General features: G+C 32.9%; 1 protein-coding gene across 1 annotated transcript in view; it reads left to right on the top strand.

The window, feature by feature from the left end:
* Positions 1 to 632: 632 nt before the first annotated feature.
* LOC129749464 (insulin-like growth factor-binding protein complex acid labile subunit) overlaps positions 633 to 21,236 on the top strand; it is an 835,561-nt gene continuing 814,957 nt past the window's right edge. The window contains exon 1 of the mRNA XM_055744438.1: positions 633 to 1,998. The gene's annotated coding sequence lies outside the window, so the exon portion shown is untranslated. The remainder of the gene's footprint in view (positions 1,999 to 21,236) is intronic.

Here is a 21,236-nt window from a genome sequence, read left to right as displayed (position 1 = left end):
AAATATTTCACTCCACGCTATCCAGTAGGAAATCGTTGGACTAGCTCTGGCTTCGTTAAATCTCCCATTCCTATTCCCTCGCTGTACCAACCAACCAACTCGTCATCGTTTCGTTAAAAATTGTTTGTTTTTGTTTTGATCCACTCGTTTCGCGGCACCGACCGAACACAACATCGCTGCTGCAGGCTCACAGAACAGGCGCCGGAACATTTCCGCGACTCACTCTGGCTTCACAAAACAGAGCGAAATCGATCAAAACAAAAAACCGAACCGGGCGAGCGTGAGGTGACATATGAGATCAGTAGGGTGTGAGCGGAGAGTTTTAAGTTTTTATTCGAGTTGCATTGAGAATTCTTTTCGTTGATGTTCGGGCGAAGAGTAAAGGCTCATATGCGTGCGCCTATCGCTGTTATGATTCCCACAAAGGGAGAACTTTTTTACTATGAGAGAGGTCAGGTTGCATCAGATTTCGCCCGCTCTCGCTTGCTCGCACGTGATTCGACGGTGAGCAGCAGGGGTGCAGTTTCACGACTCACTGCGCGAAAAGTTGTCGCGGTTTCGCTGTCGCTGGAGTGGTTCGTTTGCTGTGAGGAGGATTCCAGTCTTCAGTAGAGTTTCGGTCTCCGATCTGCAACGTGTTTGGAGGGAGGTCTCTGTCGATCGACTTTTTGCGGGCTGTCGCGTGTATTCTTACCGGGCCGTGCGTCGTCGAGTTGTTTCCGAAGCAACGTGTGTGGATAGCGATACACCGCGATTTTATGCGGTGGTGCTGAATAAGCTCGCCGGGATTAATAGAAAATTTGTCGCCCCATGTGTTATCTATGCCGATGCAGCGATTCGTACGTTATTGGTGTGTCAAGGTGTATTTTTGAGAGCTGATTCTATAATGTTTATTTTTTGGAAAGTGATGCTAAAGTGAGTGATAAACCAGAAAGAAGATTGTCTTGTGGGATTATCAATTTTGTGGTGGTAAGCTTCGGGTAGCTATTGGAACGATTCGATCCAGTACACGTCGATAACGAAGAAGGGGCACTGTGTGTGGAGTGATTAAATTGAATAAAAAATAAATGTGGCGCTCTGTGCAGTGATGAAAGATAGTGGCTACGTGTGCAACAAATGGTCATGCCTGAAACCTTGTGAGAAAAGCAGTAAAATTTATTCAATAAGCACGAAGCGCTCCACAAGTGTTGAATAATCAAGGTCAAGGTATATAAAGATTGTGCTTGCCGATAAGTTTGTGAATTTAATCAAAAAGGCAATCAATATCAATGATCGTTCAAGAGTGAAATTTGAATCGACAAAATCATCAGAAGTTTACTCGTTGAATCGGTGCTTAAAATAAAACCAAAACGACCAGTGGAATGTAAAATATTACGGTGCTGTAATTAAGAGTTGTCCTCGTTCTCGAAACTGAATCCTTCAATCGTAAGCCGACAAAAAGGAAAGCCGAAGCCCATTATCCGCCGATCAAAGGCTATAAAATTCTGTTCCCAAACAGCAGACCGAATTCGGCTCACCGTTAATAGGATTCATAATTGCTGCAGTCCAGGAAGCGGAAAGTTAGACATAGAATTCCCGCATACCGAACGTAATCCGACTGGAGGGATATCTTTGTCCTATAGAAGCCGAAAAAAACTCCTAATCCGTTTACTACCCGACATAAAAACCCGGAACGACGGTCAGCTGGGCTGAGGGTGGAAGCACATCGAGGGATTGACGTTGTACCCAAAAATAACATTCGTCCAGCAGAGCAAAGGGGGACGATCATTCCAACTCCCCCGCAAAAGTCCTTCGTCGAATCGCATCCTTATTCATAAAGAAGATTGTGAGTGCATTAAAATCCTGGGGTAAAATTGGGGAAATCATCGCTGTTTTTACTAGTGTTGTGAGTTGGATGAAAAAAATATCGGATTGGAGTGGAAAATCTCGAGTTACGCAAACCTAGAAAACCTGCACCTGAACGACTCAACGAAGTGATGATTTGCATAATTTAAAACGGTGAGTTCCCGAATGCCCTTCATCCTGCTTATCTCAAGGCCAACTGGCTCGTTCAAGGGACATGCTACTTGTCGTCTAGCTCTAAGTCAAACCCAAAAAAATCCACCAATTCCAGGGAAGCTAAATTTAATTTTCTCCAGCTCCCAAACCATTCATCGTGTGCCGGTGCCGCTAAAGATATGAATCACGTGTCAATGGCGAAGGAAGGGACGGATCCAAACTTTTCTGGCACGAGCAAGAGGAGGTATTAGAAAATTGTCATCCGATCCGATACGGATCCGCACCGGGAAAACTGGGAAGCTTGCTCGGAAAAAACACAGACATCGCCGGAGACCTTGACGAACAAAAATTTTCGTCTGAATTTTGTTTGCTTGCCTGAGGAGGGAAAATTGAGAGTGCCTGGAAAAAGTTTTTCGGACTGCCGGTGTTTCTGCGTTCCGGCGCTTCTTACGGTGCTGCACAAAGCTCATCCGGTTTTTCCATTTTCCCATGATCTTAAACCAGCCACGAGTGTTAAGGTTTTTCCTTCATCTACTGATGCGAGATGGGATCTTAAGCCGGGTGGTCGGAACGGGGGTGGCTTATGAAGAACGATAATGAACTGACTGTTAATTTCAAGTTTTGCGTGGGCTTCTGAGGGAAGAAGAAAATGTACGGGAAAGCACCTCTGGTTTTTTTCTGTGTGGGATGCCTTGGCGCTAAATTTGAAAAGGAAAGCTAAGAAAAACTTTTAAATATTCAGTCATTTACCGAAACGATATGGGTGGAAGCAGCTGTTTCGTGGGAATGCTGTTCGGGGAGATTACATTACATGTTTATCCATGCCGGAAGCTGTCGTGAAAACGTCTCTTTAATGTAATTTGGGAAAACATATTGAACATCGATTCGGAACAGGTGAAATTAGTTTTTAATGCTGATGGAGTCGTTTTGTCGAATTTGGATTTCAGTTGTGTCGTTTGCATTTTTAATGAAATTTGTCGTTTGCCAAGTGAAACGTATGTAAAGAATGTTAGCATAGGCATTCCTCTTTTCATTAAGAAGATAGAATTTCCATGTGCATTGTCAATTGACTATATTAAAGGAATCTACTTCACTAAAAAATATGAATTACTGTTTTGATCAATAAAAGTTGCAAAATTGTGTTGGTGATTTTTTTTGATGAAAATGACATAGTCTTGCGGTTAACCGCCCAAGATTTCCTAAATTTCCGAAAAAGTCTCAGTTAAGAGTGTTTTTATAAGACAGAGGCTTTTTTATTTTGATGGGTTTATTAACTTTTCCAATTGATTTTTTGAATATCACTCGGCCGCTCAGCTATCCTTTTTTTACAAATATACGTTTGTGTACTTACATTTTTTCATAAGCTTTCCATTTCAATGATACCATTGGTATTCTGTCATTAGTTTTTACTGGTTATTTAACTGTCTTGTATTTAAATCCCTTTTCAGTCCATGCAATATTTCAAATTTTAAATTTTTTATTAAGTTTGAATTCTTACGTACTGTCTTCTCAACTCATGTTTTTCATGATGTTTTGTCATTTATTTTCAAGCTGTTTTCACAATTTCCCTAAGTTCACATGCTTACCAAACTGTCTTTTCAACTTGCTTAATGTTGATTGTACAATTTTTCTATCCTTGTTCTTCTTCCAATTCTTTAAATTTTCAATCTTACACAGCTTTCCTCTCAAGCTCAATGGTGCTTTTTCAATATTTACACACTTTCAAACCTCCTATAAATTCGTCAGAGTTTGCAATGCCACGGAACTGTCCATTTAACTCATACTCTTAGGTATTTTTAAAACAGTGATTATGAGCTGCCCTCCTACCTAATTGTGATTTATTTATACCTATCTTTTAAAGAATTTACTTATGTGTTTCTAATGGTACTTAAAATTATTTTTCTGTTCAGGCATTTATTTTTATTTTGAAACATAATACATGTAATCTCACTTGAGACCAAGGGTTTTCAAATCATATGGAGTAATTAATTTCAATTCTATTATTACTCATGTGATTTACTCCGAACATTTATTTATTTGAGTTCATCTCTTTGACGATTCTTTTTTTCGATCGATTTTCTCGTTTTTTTTTCAAAGCTGTGCAAACTAGTTCAGTATTAGGAGATCGGAAATAAGGATGTTTTTTTAAAATGCTCAGTGCTCTTTCTTCAAAATTGGATTAGACTGTCGTTGACTATCGTTGAAAAAAAAAATGACACAGAAATGTGGAGAAATCCATTTAACAGGGTCATTATTTACTGTTTTGAAACTAAATCAATTTTAAAAATCCGCTTTATCATGTTTTCAAATTGAACATTTCTTTACGTTGTTCTTTCTTGAATGTTCAATTTAGTATTCTTATTAAGCTTAGCTTAGCTTAGCTTGATAAAGCTCAATCACCCTGCACAAAACTGATGCTCTTTCTTTGAACGCCAATGACGGCGCCGGCCACGTACTAGTTCAATTCAGTATTCTTATTTAAACGAAAAATTAAATAAACGCTTGATTTTAAACTCGTTCCCCGATGAAATTGATAAAAAATGATTTCCTGAGAAGATTCCAGAATAGATTGCATCTTGTAGCCAAAATCAGCAAAATGATAGCTTTCGTGTTTTTTCCGATGGCAAAATAAGGGAACAGAAACCTGTGACAACTTTATATTTAAGGCATCATTAAGGTTTTAAGTAATTGATTGTATTATAAAATCGAAATAACAGCATGATTTGGTAATTGCATAGCATTTTGTTGAGAAAAACTAGTTTTTTTTAAATGTTGTGTAACATAAATGTTACTGAAACTGAACTGAAAACACACAACAAACCAGCATACCTTGCGCATTATTTTGTGTTGATAGAAATGATAGCAAAATGAAGCATTTTAAATGTATTTTTATTTTAAATAATTTATTTACATTTCGGCGTTTTTCAATTATTTTCAAATACTGGTTAAAAATTAAAATCAATCTTATGACTGAGGCCTTCAGGATCAGAGAAGTGAAAGTACCAAAATCATTAACCAAAAGTTTCTTCATATCTATGTATATGTGGTACAAATGTTAAATTTTCTTCCTTTTTCTCCTTTGTCGATTGAATTAAAACTACTTGATTATTCAAAATAAAATGAAAAATTGGATACTTTGTCGACTTTGAAGTGTGTTTTTTTCAAAGCTATCATTTGGAACTCACACTCACTGATTCTAAGCACCTCAATTTGATTACCAATTCAAATTTATAGTAAAAATCTATCGACTGGTTGGGTAATGAGTAAATTGATTTTCGGTGATTTCAGTCACGTGACTGAAATCGCCGAAAATCAATTTATTCAATTAAAATTTATTTCAATAAGTTTTCATGAGCATAAGGAATTTAAAAATTTTTAAATTAAAATTGTTGAAAAAAATTTATTTTAGGCGACTTTTTCGAGTCAGGTTATTATTATTTTGACTTAAATTCAAAGAAAAGAATAAATATGTAAAATAAAAAAAATTGAAATCATGTGTGCATTTAATTTTCAAGAAAAAATAGTAGTATTTTAAAGAAAGGATGGAATAGAAAATTAACTCAGTATATTACCTTCGAAAAACCATTTTGTCAGCAAAGAAGGTAGTTTCTGGTATCTTCAAACAATAATCATGACTATAAGTGCACACATTGTTGAAGAGTTAATTTACTTTAAAAAAGATAATGAAGTTCTGATTAGAGCTGTAAAATGCAAAACTCAATTAACAATTTATTCATTATCCCTATCATCAACTTAACGTCTCTGTGTTAGAAAATCTTAGACAGATTTTTAAATGTGTTCTATTTAATCGTTGATCAGTTGGTATCTGCATCACCGAAAGCAGAAAAAATATTTCTTAAATAGAAATTAGGAAGTAACATTTCGATTTCTCGTTAAGGTTCCAAAATTGAAAAAAAAAAAACAAAACATCCTACTTGTATAAGAATTTTTTTTTTATATTTTGAAAATCAAAACACTTGCTAAAAAAATTAGTTTTTAAGGTATCATTAGCAGGCCGTATGTCAAATTTGATGTTTTTTTTATTTATTGTTTTTATTGAATTTTATATACAGATAGATACATTAAAAGCTTACATTTCTAGATTAACTTATGCGTTGTCTTAATTACTATTTCACTTATTTCGCTTGATCACTTCCTATTCTATTTTCATAACATATTTACATAATTTTGAAAATGAATCTAGAAAAAGTTTTTATAAGCGTATTCTTTCTTTTATTCCATTTATATTAATAGCTTCTCTGTCTTCCAATATATACGAAATACATTCTAGTGTCAACCATAATCCTGCTTAAAACTTATAATCCTTTTTCTTTATTGCATGTTGGAATAAATCTTCTGCATCGTTAACATTTATCTTAAATTTTGTTTTCAACTCTTTGTTGAGCCATGTCCAAATTGTTTTTGATGCTACACAGTCTTTTATTCTATGTAAGGTAGTGTCATTATTATTGCATAAATTACACTTGGAAGAAATTAAACCTCTAACATAGTGCCTAAATAACTTTTCATTAGTTGGAATTATATCTCGTAAAAGGGTAAAAAAGGACGACTTTTGACTTGAACTAAGGAAGTTTTTATTACAGTTTTCAAAAATAGTTTCCCAATCAAGGTTGGGTAATTTTTTTGCTATTTTAATGTCTATATTTAACCGAGTAATTAAATGATCATAAATAAGTTTACTTGTGTTGAAATTTGTCATAGTTCTGAATTCATTTGCCAACGTTAGCCATTCCCTCATATTTCTAGTAAGATTATTTTTGCTTATTTTCTTCAAAATAAATTCATTTGGTGTTAACTGTCCTACTCGATTATATAAAATATTTTTAATAAATAAAGCTTTAGATTTTGATTCAATGTCAAAAAGGGCCATTCCTCCTTTGTAAACTGGAAGAAATAATTCTCCATGAGAAACAAAGTAAAAACATCCTTATAAATTTACTTGTAAGTTGCCTCAGAATGCCAATAAGTTTATTTTCCATAGAAAGTACTTGTGCAATATACCAAAGTTTTGATAAAATATAACTGTTTAGTATTAAATCTTTTTGAAAAAGATTCAGATGTCTCTTGGAATGAAAGGTTAATGTAAATTTAATGTTTGTAATAAGCTTTTCATAATTTTTATTTACAGTGGTTTTAATATTAGGACAGAAAAACATTCCCAAAATTTTAACGCTTTCTTCTTCCTTGATTTGCTGTGGTCCAATAGAACAGTTATTGAGCCTCAGAAAACTTGATTTGGAAAAATTCATTTTTAGTTTTGAATAAATACTATAATAACCTATCAACTCTAGTATTGTATCAAATTCATGGTAATTTCTTATCAAAATGTTTATGTCATCTGCATAAGCAACAACTTTAATAAATTTATTGCTCATGAAGATGCCATCGACGTTTTGATAAATCATTCTTATCAGTGGTTCAACATACAGAGTCAATAATGCCATACTTAATGGGCAGCCTTGTCTTACTGAGCTGCAAATTCGGAAAGAAGGTGTTAACAAACCGTTAACTAAAACTTTTGATATTGCATTCAAGTAAAGTTTTTTCAAAAAGTTAATGAACAATGTAGGAAATACAAACTTATCTAAAATAATCCAAAGAAAATCATGATCAACGCGATCAAATGCTTTTTCTAGATCAATTGTAAGAATAGCACATTTTAATTTCTTGTTGTCATTGGCTTTTAGAAATACATCTCTTAAATCAATTAAATTTTCTATACAAGATCTTGAATCAATACAAGCTGATTGTCCTTGTTCTATAAGGTCTGTCAGTTAAGGTCTCAACCGATGCCACAACATTTTTGTCAAAATTTTATAATCTGTGTTCAACATACTTATTGGTCTTTTTTTGTGTATATCAAATGGATCTCCTTTTTTAGGAACAAGTGTAATTATTCTTTCTGTAAACAAAGCTGGTGGATCTCTTCTTTTATTTCTTCAAAAAATATGTTGTAAAATTCATAGTTTATACCATCTGGTCCTGGAGATGTTTTTGAAGAAGCGTATTGAATTGCAAATTTCAATTCTTCATAACTAAAGGGGCGTGTTAAACTATCAATAGCTGTTTGGTTTAGTTTTTTTGTAATGTAATTCAAAATATATTCCCTGTTATCATCTGCAGTAGTTAATTTTTCAAAACATTTTGCAAAATGAGTGTGAACAATACTTTTTAATTCTGAGGAGTTATCTACTATTTCATTGTTCACCCTCAACTTAAACATTTTTGTGGGATCATTTCTTTTTAAGAAGGAAGTGAGCTGGAAAAGTGATAAATTCTCATCCGAATTAATGGTATTTGCTTTCAACCGATATTTGAAATTCTTTAATCTTTCATACTCTAATTCAAGTATTTTAGATTTAATAATTTTCATTTCATCTAAGTTCATAGCTCCAGAGTTTTGTTCCTCAATCAATTCTTTGAGACAACAATAGTAAACATGTTTTGATCTATGCGATTCTTCATTTATTTGAAAATTTTCATGTTTTTTAAATTTTTTTAAAATCATTATTCCACCAAAAATTCCAAAATTGAAAAAAAAAAAAACAAAACATCATACTTGTATAAGAATTCGAGTGTTAAATTCAAAATCTAGATTTTTTTCTAGATGCTTAAAATTGAAATATAGTTTCAAATCAAGATTTGTGGAACAATGACAAACTAAGTTCAAATACAAAATTAAGAATCATAGTTACAATCAGGAAAAATCAGGAATTGCTTATTTTTAATTTATAATACAAATGTATAATTAAATTTCATATCATCTTGATTTGTTGAAAGTTCGTTTGTTTATCAAAAAAAAAAATTCTTTTGTCATTCGGGTGCTTCAAATAAGTTTATTTTTTTATGTTATCGTAGAAATCAAGAGTTTTAAAGAATTAAAAAAAATCCATTGCAGATTATAATTTTGAACTTAGAGTAAGATTTCATCAGATCAAATATTAAATTCAAAAACGTTTGTAAAAAAAGTTCTTCTGAATGTGGCAAAAGTAACGTTTGAGATCATAAATTTAGAATAGATATAAACAGAATAGAATAGTTATAAACATTATAACACAGATTAAGATCTGTTGCCATTAAAAAAAAAACTAGATGAAAATGCAAAGATGTTTAATACCTTTATTAATGTTTTTTTTTGTTCCAGCACTATTACACACAGAATCACACAATAAAATTTGAAAATCTACTTTGAAAATGTTTTAGTGATGAAAACAATTTGGAATTTATATTGTGAATTAAAAAAACCTTTGATAAAGGATAATTTAGAAATGAAAGTTCCTCAAATTAAAAGGAACAAAACTTCTGTTAAGTCAGTTGGAAAAGCTTCAAAATGAATTTCAAATCTAAGACGGAAATCAGAATAGAAATAAATATTCTATAGAGAAACTCAGTTTTGGCGATTGGTCCAATTTCAACTTAACTTAATTTTTTTTTTTTGATTTATCAATAAAATGATATTCGGGAGAAGAGTGTTTATACAATAAGCAGAAACAGCAGAAACTGAATTCCTTTTTAGAAATTTTACATTATGGATCCACCTGTGGGCTCATTTTTGTTTAAATTTAAAGCAAAATACCTTATTATTTTGCAAGAGGTTTCTACTCAATGAAAATTGGGGATGTTTTTCTATAATCTGTTCTGTAAATCTTCTGTTTAGAACTGATAACTACTTTAATGAATTCAAATTTTGGTTAAGCAAAGAAAATGTTATCCTAACCGTCGTAAAATCCGTAGTTTTTTTTTTAATTTTGCAGAATTAATTCACATAAAAAACAACAAGAAAATTTAAATTGAGGTTAATTTTTTAAAGCAAGCGTCATCTTAATTGTTGTTAACAACTTAAACGCTGCTGACGTGATTCGTGGAAAAAAAAATGAAATTTTGTGATGTTTGTTTTCTCTTTCTCTTTCTTCTTGCTATTTTTCTAAATGCTGGATTCTGCTTCAACTTGTCCGGATTTTTTTTTGTCAAAAATTCAAAATCAAAGGCTTAGATATCAGGTTTTGAAAAAAAAAAATTGTCCTAATTTGGTAAGCCTGGATTAATACGTTCAAAGTTATATAATGCTTACCTTAGGGGGCCCCCTTAACATGTTTAGAGTGAAGCTAATCAATTCATTATAATTTCACTGGGGCCCTTTGGCTGTTATTTTTTACGAATTGATTCCGATTTTCTAGTTACGATTTCCTTTTCTTGATATCTAGAACTTGAGTAACTTAATCAAAGTAATGTTGATTATTTTTTCATCGTCGAGGGCCCGCACAGTGGTTCAAAATATAAAAAAGCTGGTAATAATTGATAAAAAGATTTTGTTGTTAAAGATCATAGGCGAAGAGTTGAAAAAAATTAAAAATTTTTCTTCGAAGTTTGCTATTTTTTTTAATAATTTCCAAAACGGTGTTTTAGCTTTATATTGTAAAATTGAATATTTCTCGATTATTTATGAATATTTTTGAGTTCCAAAATTCCTCTTGGTTAGTTGTATTAATACAAAAACTGATGTTTTATGGTGAAATTGCATATATATCGAAGCAAACAATGCTTGGTTTATCTATACATATAAAAAGTAATTTCCGTTTGTTTGTTCGTTTGTATGTTTGTCTTCAATAGGCTCAGCTGCCTTAAGAGCTAGAGAGCTGAAATTTGGCATGGGTGCTCATCAGGACCAGGAATGATGAAAAATGTTTTTAGATTTTCGGATGACCACTTTTGAAGGGGGTCGTTCATACAACAACGGTTTTATTCTCACGAACCAAAAGTCATGGCACCCATTTTGCGAACCGATTTTCTTTTCCGTTCGTTTCGTTGGCGGGATTATTTTCACCATCACCATGGGCCGGGTATTATAAACAACGACCATCCAGAGCTCACATGCACTGGATAGCAAATCAAAGCTTGCTGAGCATTAAAAATTTGGAAGTGAAAATTTAGGCGGGTGTTTTTGTACCTTCTACTGTTAAAAGCACGTGCTACCGGTACGAGATATTTGGATACAATTATAAGCCTACATTTTGATTGAAAAATACAACTAGCCTGTTAGGAATATATAGAATAGTAGTGGCTTTCAAAGTGCTCTTTACCGCCGCTGGGGGGCTTAGAGGGTCAACCATTTTTATATTTTTGGAATTCCACCATAGAGAAAGAAATTTTTATTAGTTTCACAGTTAAAAGCTCAAGGCAGCAATTTTAACACTTTAATTGGGATTTTAATAGGGGATAAGAAAATTGATCAGATAATCAAATTTGAGGTTTTGAGTTTTATACAATTCGATACAACCTTTTTCATAATAAATAAAAATGGTGTTTTCGAGATGATTTGTTTTCGATAACTACAAAAGGCTATTAGTAGAACTTTCAACATTCAAGGTAAACTAATAATAAAACAGTGCGAAATTGAAAAGCGAAATAATTCACACATGCAATTGAAAACATGCAAAATGAGTTTTCAACATGCTTTAACAAAGTTCGGAGGTTTTTTAAGAAATTTCTAAGTAAATGAAACTAAAATAAACCATTTTACAGGGAGATCATCCATATTAAAAAGTGGGATAATCTTCAAAAGATATTTTCATTAAATAGGGGATGGAAAAGATAAAAAAAAGCAGTTTAATCTTTTTAAGATAATACTATTAGGCCAAATCTATTCAATCTTCCTAAGAAATGATGGTTGTAAAAAATGTTTTTCATGAAATGATGAATTATCATACTAGGATTTTTTTTTGAATTTCCATTAATTAAAATCTTAAAACTATAAATTTTTCGATAATACGAAAACGATGAACAGTGAATATTCTCATTTAAAAACTTTAAAAAGACTAACAAAACTAACATGGCCAAACTTGGGCCAAATTTCTTATAATGATGAATATAAAACTTCCAAAATTTAGCAAAATCAAACGATTCATTTTTATTTATATTTTATGTGAACCCGAGCAAGGCCGGGTTAAATCAGCTAGTTTTGTATAAATACTTTAAAATTTTCATTTTTGAACCAAACAGCGTTCCACTCAAAAAAATCGTATTCCATTCTAATCGTAAACTAGGAGCTGATTTTGATGAGGCTTTCACCTATTCAACGGAATATAATTTACCATGGCGATCGGCAGCGCAAGCTATATTTTCGCTTCCAAAAAATAAATAGAGTAAATCGAAAAAAATATTATCATCAAATTTTGGGTTCCAAATCAAGTGAAAATTTATTAGTTCATGATATTTACGTTTTCATCTCCTAACTGTGAAAAAGATTATAATTTATCACTTCGGTATAGACATTTGTAGATTTTTGAAGATTTATATACTTTTTTTAGTTGTTTTGGGTTGAGATTAAAAAAAATCCTATTCTAAATTCTTGTGTTTAAGTTGTCGTCCATCTTTGTTTCATGGAAGGTGAATAAAAGATCCTTGAAAATGTCTTATTACATCATAAAGTTCCTTGAATATTTGAGATTTGATTCAAACATAAACAATTTGGTTGGCGCTGACTTGAAAAATGGATTTTTCCAGCTTTTTGGGGATTCGAACCTCGGGGCAAATGCCCCTATTAATGTGGCCTTGAAAAGGTTGCATAAATTATATGGTTGTAATTTTTTTTAAGGGAATGTGAAATCTATACCTTTTAAATTTCATTGTTTTTAGATATTGACATGTGCATTAGAAGAAAAAAAATTATAATTAATTGGAAGGAGAAGGATGCCCATTATTTCAATAGATGAGTAAAGAACATATTTAGTACGACACTTTCGCTGAAGGCTCGTGATACCGCTCATTACGAACGAGTATCATGTTATTGGAAACCGAGCCAATATTCCCAATACCCATCCGCGTCCCTCAGGACCAACCTCATGGATTCCGAGCTTCACGTCTATCAAGCAAATCCGCTGATCGCTATCCATCATAACTTCACTTGAATCCAATGCAAACAAGTCCTCCGTTAGTAAGCTTTGTCGGTCTAAAAGCTTCCAGGTAAACTAGGTACCTTCCTACTTGGCTATGTTAGGATATGCACGCGGTCCAGAAGGCAAAACTTCCTGCCCAATCGTCGGACTTAACCCTTTTCTCCGCCCACCCTAATCGTCCTTCTCGACGACGGACGATGAATGTTTGTTGAGGTTGCTCCGTTTATCAGGGTGATGTTCTTTGTGTTTTAAACCATCAGCCTCTCAGTTTTCCTAGTAAGAGTAAGCGAGAGAGATAGAGGGTGTTGCATAATGAAGTGGAAAACCTGCCCATCAACTCGTCCCGTCCGGTTCGCCAATCCAAGAGCTGGAAGGGTTGATTGGGGTGGAGTTTGAGGGAGGAGAGGAGAAGGAAAGGGGTCAGATTGGTTTAGACCGCGCCGCGTAGGACGACGACGATACTTTGGAAGCCGCTCGCTACTTGCCGGTGTTTACTGTTGTTGTTTTTCTTGGGCCCGAGAACGAAAAAGTTTGTCTTCCACGATAGGAACGCTAATCCTGGCCCATCTGGGCTGGCTGATCGTTTTCAGTTCGAGTTTAGCAAACAGAAAAACCGGCACAGGAACAGGGAGCAGCTTTCGCACCCGGGCTCTTTTCGGGGAAATATTTTTGAAGAGTTTGATGAAATTTTCGAGAGCTTCCCTCAAATAGGAGCAGCAGCAAACTTGAAAAGCCTCACGGACAGTTTGGCAGATATTGAAGTTTGGAAACCGAATCGTGGGAGTTTGTTTAACTTGCACTTTTGAGAAAGTTAATGTTGAATGAGAAATTTCAATCATGTTTGGAAATTTTTTAGCAGAAACTTAGCATTTTAAACTTGTTATTCCGTTGAACATTAGGTACGGATTGATTTTTCGGAGTGCTCAGTGCGTTTTTATTCAGGAGTCACATACACTTCCGACTAGAACTTAATATTTTTAATTTTTTTACATTTCCCTAATTTCATCACAATATCAACAAGGTTAAACAACAATACATATATGTGTGTGATATGTGTGAATTTAATCTTGAAAAATCCTGAGACTTCAGGAAGAGATATCGTCAAGAATTCATTTAGCCTGAAAAATTTTAAAGTACCGTCCACAAACGATGCGTCATTTGTATACCAGAACACTGATTCACATCGTGAGATAGTTTTTTAAAGTTTTTGGCTCACATAGAAAAATTGAAAAATCGAGCAGAAGCTGTACAAATTTTTACATTTTCCGTTAAAAAACTTTACCCAGTATGACGTTTTGACTAAATGATATTTTCTTCAAACTTTTCAATAGTTTTTATGATCCTACACCAACACTATTTGTGTAAAAATATTTTTCGGACAACCACCAAATTTTCTCAATTTTTTTTCATAATTCCGTTATCAGACTGGGCTTTGGGACAAATTGCAAATCAAAGATTCACTTTTTCAATCTCTTTTCCATACGCTGGAATGTGATAGATTTGCATCACGCGTTCGTTTATTCAAAAATGTCATCCATCCAAACATAATTTTTTTATGATTTCGGTAGTAAAATTTTTGTAGTATTTTTTACCCCTCAATGTATGCAGCATCTTTATGCTTATACTTTAAAAACATTTTTGACAGAAAAAATGTAAAATTCAATGTGATCAAAAAAATAAAAAAATACTGAAATTGGTAAGAAAAAGATAATATTTTAATCTTGAAAAGTTAAAATTTTTTTATTCAAACTTTTTTAATGGATTAAAAACCTAATAATAGAAAGACGATTTCTATGTAACACCATCACGTATAAACAGACGGTCAGAATGCAGGGAAATTTGTTATCCAAGGGTTCTTCGGGCTTCGAAATCAAATAGTTTCAAGAATCTCACTTTTTATGGAAGGTGGGTTCTTATACAAATGATCCTAAAATGAGAAATAATTCGAACAATTTAGTTCATTGTTTAGATCCTTTTTTTTTTTTTTTTTGTTTCGATTATAGTCGCTTTACCATCATTATGGCATTCGCGACTTTAGATCCTTTTGTTTAGATACTTTTTGTTTGTTCTCTGGATATGCTTAATTGAAAAATATCGATGTTGGCTTTAAGTTTAAAGACGATTTTCGTTCAAATTGATTTAAGAGAACGAAGAAGCTAAGGACGTTTAGATGATGTTTAACATTTTAATGGTTTGTTAAGTTGAAGGTAAATCGAACTTTAGCGGGTCAGCTAGTTAAAAAAAATTATGTTATTCCATACATAAATTTCACTTATTCTAAACGATCTTCAAACTTTTACAGATATTTTTTCAATTTTTCTGATGGAAATTATGTTCAAATAGATAAAAATAATTTTCAGATTTTAAAATTGAAGACAATAATCAAATTTATTAGTCGTAAAAATCAGATTTAAAAATCGATACAAAAATTTACATCCCAGTATATTTGTGTTGATGCCGTTTTTCAAGGTATTGAGATTTAGGACGAAAGTGCTAACGAAAGACCAACAAAATAAGGAATCAAAACTTAAAATTTTTTGTCCATACTAGATTCAGGTTTAAAATGACAAAATAAAATATTTCTATTTTGTTTTCATGATTGGTTTATCAGCTAACAGCAAGGAAAACGGAATAAAATTTGAGTGTGAGCAAATTAATTTACTAAAAAAAATTAAGATTTTTTTCATTTTTAGTTATATAATGCTTCAAGAATGTTAATCTATCTTGGAGTTATTCTTGAATGATATTGTTTAAAGTAAATACAATAAACTAAATGTTTATATTGATGAATCATCCTTTACAATTCTATTAATAAAAATAACATTAGTAATGTCCCATAATATTTTGAACATACATAAAAAGTACCTGAGAAACTATGAGTTTATTATGTTGCCTTCAAATAATTTATAAGTCTGATATCGTCAAACAATATTTTTTTATCAATCACGTGCAAATATGGTGGAAGAAAAAAAATCAACGGATCGAAATTGGAAATGCTGATAAGAGCTGTTAATTGCAAAGTTCAATTCACAATTTATTTATTAACTCACTGTGTTTCATCGAAAGCAGAATAAATATTTCATTCATAACTTTTCAAAAGTAACATTAGGAATTCAGATATAGAATCCAAAGTAGGAAAAAATACAACAACATTAAATTCAAATTCATTGCAGATACAGACTGTTCAAAAGTGAAATTCAAACCCCAACAATTCAAAGTCTCAAAATAAAATCATCATATCAAATTCCAAATAAAATTCCAATACAAAATTTAGAATTCATAATTACAATCAGAGTGAAACAGGAATTGCAAAACTTATAGTTCCAACCCAAATGTTAATTTCATTTTCATATCTTTAAGACATTAAAAAAAATCGTTTTCAAAATAAGATGCTATTGTCAAAAAGTTCTTCTGAATGTGAATGTGAAAGTTACCTTCGAAAGCAATTATTCAGAATGGAAATAAAATGTTCAAGACACAGAACCAAAAATCTTGGTTAGGAAAATATTCCCGTTTAGAGAATCACTCAATGAAATTCGCTATTCTAATATGAGAGCGTTTTAATGATAAAAATAAATTTAGAATGGTTATTAAGAAAATGATATGCTGAATTCAGGTGATTTTTGTAAGTAGAGAATTATTAAATTCTTATTATGAAATTTGGAGTACATCAGTTGGAAAAGTTTCATTTAGAATTTCAAATATAAGATTGAAATTGGAATGAAAATTCACTAGCAGAACTCAGTTTTACCGATTTAATCTATTGAGTCAACTACAGCTTCTTTTCTCCTTTTTTTTTGTGTCAAAGGTTTAGAACGCAAATTTCAAAAATGCATTTGTATGTAGTGTGTCCTAACGGTAAATTCCCGAAAAAAAGAAAAATTCGGGAGTTTCTAAACCCCGGGAAACGCTAAAATTTCCCAGGAATTCCCGAAACCAATAAAATGTTTCAAATTACTTGAAGTGTACACGATTTAAATTGGAAAAAATGGATCACCTTGAACGAGAAAATTTATAGTTCTACTTTGATATATGACTTTAACCTTTTTTTTTTTTTCTTTTTATAACTAGTAAATATATTGAATTTGATTAATAATGCTTTTTTCGGTTGAAAACTTAGTGTAAAAATTGAAAATAATAACGGCAAAGAATCCTCAAAACCAAACAATAAAGAAACGCTGCCAAAAGAATCTGAATGTTCTATGTTAAAATACTCATCATTTTAAACATCCGTTTTGCAAACTGTTGACGAAGCAAAAATCATCGACAAGAAATAATAAATTTTGAAACGAAAGGAGTTAACTAATGATTTTCGAGATTGAAATCAATTGATGAATAACCTGAAGGATAGTCAAAAAAACTTCTAATGATAGAGAATAATCTTTCTCAATAACTTCAAATTTTTGCAGCAAGAATCAGTCAAGTTTGCTGCTTAAAGTACTTAGGTTTTGTGTCTTGGTTCTTTTGCAATACTACTACCCAGGAATAAAAAAAAAAAACAATATATTGAAGTTTTCGTATGCAGTTGAGCGTTAAAATCTTCATTTTCATTTTATCTCAGGAACGCTAAATTTGCCGGAAAATGGACACTCTATTTGCATGCATTGCAGATTTCCCAGATTTTTTCGAACATGACCGGGTTTTCTGTGCTTGTTTTATCCAAATTGTTTTTTTTTTAAGTTTGAAAAGAGATTTGAACATAGCTGTTTTGTTTCGACAAAAAATTAAATCTAAGGTGTTTTAGTTTCTTTCTTACAGATTTTTTTTCGAAGTATCACTGAATTATGCTTAGATTTGTCCGGATTTTGGGTTGAAAAATTCGTGATCAAGTACCCAGATTTTGCTAGGTATTGTAAAAATTTGTGAGCAAATGCTCAGCTAAAAAATGTGGGAAAGTTTTTGAAATGCCTACTCTAGGGAGCCCCCTTAACTTATATACGTGTGAAACTTTACGAGATATTATTTCACGGGCTTATGATATGATTCAGTTGGTAAGTCAGTTGCCTCCTGAGCTGTTGTCCAACAATTAAGGCCCAAGAGTAAACATCGAACACAGTTGAACTGGATAGATATCTCAATAACTGTCCACCAACTTCGATGTTGATATAAGTCGTGAAAATTTACAAAACGGATAAAATTGAAACAATAAAAAGGAAAACATAATCAGCGATTGTATTCCGTTTACCAGAAAACTTTTGCTCAGAATGTTTTTTTCTCAGAATGACAAATACCCGAAATCAAATCCCAAAATGAACCAATTCCCAAAAAAAAAACCCCAGTATGCACCATTTTCGAGATTTTTTTTCCTAGAATGGACCATTTTTCAAGTTGGGACATTCCTCAAATTGGCACAAAACCCTAATTTTTTACTCCAGATTTACTTTCAATGTTCTGTTGTTTAATAAAACTATTTTTTTGAATTTCATATGATTCTTAATTTTTCAAAGTGATTTTTCATCTGCATCGATTCTAGAACCAGATTTTTTTTTAAAGACTTGGGTACTTTAATTCATTTAATGTAAACAAATGTGCCTTCAAAAAGTCGTCTTGGTTGCCGACTCCTCACGCTGTGCGTTCAAACTGGAAATATAGGGGAAAATGGGGATACTTGATTGCCTTTTCTTATTTTAATCATATCTTTTAGGGAAAATTTGAGAATATAAATAATATTTTCATGTTTATATAGTCCAAAATTTAGAATGGTACATGAAATCGTAGAGGAACTAGAACCATGTTCGTCAGATAAAAAAATGTAATATTTTTAAGTTACAGGAAACTGGATCCTTTACTAAAGGAGGCTTGATCCTTAAGTTAAGGGTGCCCTTACCTTAAGCAAAAATCTGGTAAATTCGATGATAAAGAGGCCGTCGACTATTTTTGTCAAATAAGTTCTCATTTCACAGTTTGTGAGTGTCAGACAAAGAGAACTCTAAAAGTATGTCTGCTGCCCTAGAGTCATTGCATACTTTAAAGTGCAATTATTTAGTTTTTTGATAAATACAGTATTATTAGTTCTTTTTAACAGTTAATAACGTATAAACATTTTTTATTGGACAGGTGTTAGTAATTTCACTTTCCTTAAAAAAAATGAGAGTTTACTATTGCTTTGCAAATATGGCAATATGAAGTTCATATTATACTCCAATGATTGACATGTTGGAATAAATATTTTTATCATAATTTTTCCATGTGAGATACATTTTGAAGTGATAAAAAAAGATCTTCAAAGGACATTTTGTTAAACTTTTCAAACAAAATTCAATAACTCGTAAAATTAAAATTTTAAAATTTGTTGAGATAAAAGCATTGTTGTTGTGTTCTGTTTGGCACATTTTTCTAGAACCTTTGATATTTGTGAGGCATCCCTGTTTCGAGATATTACGAAGAAATCAAGTATCTCCAGGGATCAAGTATCCTCATTCTCCCCTATATTGTGCTTCAAGGAGTCGTGTGGCAGCTAAGGGATCACCACTAGCGTTCAAGCAGACCTAGGAAGCTCCGGTTTACCTAGACCAGGCATGTCCAACAGGGGGTTCGCGGGCCGCATGCGGCCCGGTGGCCTAGGTCAATGCGGCCCGCGTAGCCCCGTCTTAAATTCTCACAAAAAAACACCAATGATTTTTATGTAAAATATTATTGCAAAAAAAACCAAAGCTGAATGTACCGATTTAACTGATTTTGGCTGCGGCCCTCTACGTCATAGAAAATATTTAATGCCACCTAAACGAGTTTGACATGCCTGACCTAGACCAATATGTATTGGGGTTGCCGTTTCCGATGGCGGGTCGGCGGCCACTTCGAATTTGAGAACTTAGGCCCATCCTCCTCCAAAAAAATATATTTAATAATTTCATTCGAAAAAAAAACCCATTTTGTCAAATACCAGGTAAATATTTTAAATTTTCTGGGAAAACAAATTTCTGAGAGAAATCATTTGGTAAATGTCTCATTCTTGCAAACAAATTTCTGCTTAGTGATTGTTTGTAGTGAAATTTTTTCAGGAGAATGATTCGTTTGAAGAAAAAATGTTCTGGGAAATAGTACTTCCTGCCGACTGGATTTCTGGGAATTTTCCATTTTGGACAATTGTTATCGGGTTCATGGAGTACAGCCAAATCAACTGTTTCGAAATTTTTCCCCATGTTACAAAATATTTTCAAGCTGAAAAAGCTAATTTAGAGAAAATATTTCGAAATTATAATAGTCCATTCCATTTTACTATTCACTATTTACAGTGGGATTTTCTCAACAAGCTTACTTTTGAGATACTTTTGTCTCATTTTGACTTAATAGTTCCTTTTTTAATACAATCTTTTCAGTTGATTCAAATATTTGCCTAATTTTTTTGTTAAAAAGTAAAAAAGTTTCGTTAAAAATTTGGAAAAAATCTTATTCAGCTAGCAATAAGTGACCCTGACCATTTTCAATTGAAGCCAAGAACCACAATCCAACAATACGTACTTATCCAAGTTTCATTTTCCGTTCACTGGTCATCGGCAAATCCCATCGCGGCTATCCGAAGGGCTGGCTACCACATATTTTGAATGAATCGAGCTGGTACAAAATTAAATTAAAATTCCACCCGTACCGAGAGATTGCCGTAAATGTTGTTTGTGGTTCCGATCTACCGAGAAGTTTTCTGTTCTGAACTATATATTTCCATACGTTTGAGGATAGATGGATGGATCCATTTCCCTGCATATAAACATATTAAATCTCCACCCAGCATAACCATCTCTGATGAGAAAGAACGGACGACGGATGCCGGTCATCATCATGTTTCGACTGATCATCATCATCATCGGCGTCATCTTCATCACCGAGCTCATCATCAGCCTTCCGCATCCAATCGTCGTTCTCTTTCGTCTTCGTCGTCTAGTTTTATGCACACACGGGTGTTTGCTTTTATTGCGATGTCTGAAGACGCAATTAATAGCATATTTTATTTTCTTCACCTCTTCGCCTTTTCCGTCCACAGCTAGTTCTGGTTCTGGTTTTTGTGGTTCTGTGCTGATGTTTTCTGTTGCTTCTGGCCTCCGGTTCTGGGACCCGGGGATAATGCCAGCCTGTCAGTTTGGCTCGTGTGGTTTCTGTTGAACCGCGTGTGTCTTGCCGGATCGTAAATCAATTTCCATAGTCCATATAAGTGGTGCCTCCCGAAGACGACGACGACGTCGACGCTTGGATGTCTGGGACGGAAACTGGTTCTTCTTTCGGCTTCAGGCGAGTTGAATGAAGGTTCTTTGCGTGGAAGAACATATCAAAAACTGTGATTACTATGGGTGGTTCTTGGAGTTTATGTTGTTCTAGGAGCGAATATGG

Source organism: Uranotaenia lowii, chromosome 2, assembly GCF_029784155.1.
Source record: "Uranotaenia lowii strain MFRU-FL chromosome 2, ASM2978415v1, whole genome shotgun sequence".
In the NCBI taxonomy this organism is placed as follows: Eukaryota; Metazoa; Arthropoda; class Insecta; order Diptera; family Culicidae; genus Uranotaenia; species Uranotaenia lowii.
Note: the sequence above shows the minus strand (reverse complement) of the source record. Positions and strands in the feature narration are given on the sequence as shown.